Raw genomic sequence first — 2,129 nt, forward strand, 5'->3', positions numbered from 1 at the left:
AATTAGGGGAAATTAGTTTTTCCATTCTAATTCAGTTTATTTCACATATTCTTACTCTTCAGTTTTACAGAAATGTAGACTGTTTTTCTCATGCAGTATTCATCTTTCACATTATATTCTGCATTACCTCTAATATTAGTATTTCTTCTTAATCTTCATTAATTTATACATTATAGCCACATCTTTTTTTCTTTGATAATGTATTAACCTAAAATTCATTGAATATTAAACGTAAATTGTTTATAATATCGAGAACCTCACTGATTGACCTGAATGCCTGATAGTTGCACTTGACGTGCCCGCCTCATTATGCACCTTGCTGACATGGCGTTTCTCGCTGACACATGTGCGAGGCATTACGCTGACCTCTTTCGTAACTTAATGTAGGACTTTTACATCATTCTCTCTGTCTCTCCCACCTCTGATTCCATAGCGGTTCTACTCCCGCTGTCTGCGTCGTTATTTGCCTCCACGCCGCTGTAGCTCTGCCGTTAGCACCGCCGCTGTCCTCATCGCTGCCAGTCTCCGCATCACGTTAGTATCATCACCATAACCCCCTGAATATCACTGCCCTTACCTCTGAGTCCCTGTAACGTCATCATTCACCCCTGGTACTGCTGTTATCATTACGAATATGTATAACCTTCACGTTGGTGTGGCTCCACTAACGATCCTATCATGATTACCACCACTATCCACGACACCATAAGATGATCACTGGTACAGCCACAACCATCATCTCATGTTAACATACAGTATCATCAATCCTCCACCACAACCCCTGCGAATGCTAACATCAACACACTATTGTCACCACCCCCTGGATCTAAGGTTTGCCAGTGCAATTATTGCCACATTCGATTATATAATAGCATCAATAAACAACAACAGCAGCACCCATTATTAGCACACGCCTTACAAAACAACCACCAGCACCCCCCCCCCCCCCTTTAAACCCCCCACTTCGCGCCCAGGGCCTGCACTAGCTTTAAGTAAAGCCTCAGTTTTCAGTTACTTATATCCTCCACAGTCTACTAAATTACAGCAGCCTGGTCAAAGAAAAGAAAGAAAATAAAAATCTGGCCAGAAGACTAGCACAAATTCCCAGATTTCAGGAAAGGGAATTGCTTTCCAAAATCAGCCTCCTGCAAATTTTCCCTTTGGAGACGGATTTTAACGATAGTAAATAACACAAATCTTAATGGTATAAACGATATGATTTATATGGCCTTTGAAATACTAGAATAGTTAATCAACTCGTATGATCATAATGAAACGAGGATGCCAAAGATTACAAATGTTAAGTATTACCAAGGCCTCTAAAAAAAACAATAGAAGAAATAATAATATTGATAAAAATGTAGATCCTTGAGAACAAAGATCGCCGATGGAAAACCTGCCCGTCACACTCCTGCCGAAGAGATCGTTCCGTAAGAATAAGGAGATCGAGAAGGAACGGCGTAGGTTTTAGTGCCATAAGAAATGCTTCTCTTCTGGCTCGTGAAATTTGGATGTTGCTGATGTAGGGAACGTCATTTAGCTGGAAATTAAGGTGATGCATTTTTTTCTAACTCATTCGTAGTTTGAGTCACATAAATAGAATTTCTTAAATTGACTTTTGTTCACAATTCATTTGCCGGTCGTGATTTTCCCCCCTGACGGATCACATGCAGAGCTCGGGATTTTGCGCCAAATTTATTTCCTATCAAATTAGGTGACTGCTAATTGATATCATAATTTCCAAGGCTTTCACATTAGCTTTTCCTTTTTTAACGAGGAATTGAATATAGACGCGTAGACCTTCCATGGCCTTGTAGCAACGCCTTTAAGGCAGTTCTGCTTACTATCAGATTCGAACTCAGTCGATGTATTTTTCGTAATATCTAAATCTTGTTGGTTTTCTGCACAGGCAGGCGTCACTTGAAAAGAGTATGGCCATCTTTTACCTTTTTTTTTCTTACATACACGGTATTTGTGTTAGTGTGACAATATTTAATTCAGACTAAAGGGTTGAAGCGACTTTACGACCCAGTTGAATTATATTCGATGTAATATAAAGTAAAGATGATTAGATTTTGGAGTATATTTACGAATGAAAGGAAGCAAAAAATATTCAAACTTAGGTAATG

Source organism: Penaeus monodon, chromosome 30, assembly GCF_015228065.2.
Source record: "Penaeus monodon isolate SGIC_2016 chromosome 30, NSTDA_Pmon_1, whole genome shotgun sequence".
Lineage (NCBI taxonomy): Eukaryota > Metazoa > Arthropoda > Malacostraca > Decapoda > Penaeidae > Penaeus > Penaeus monodon.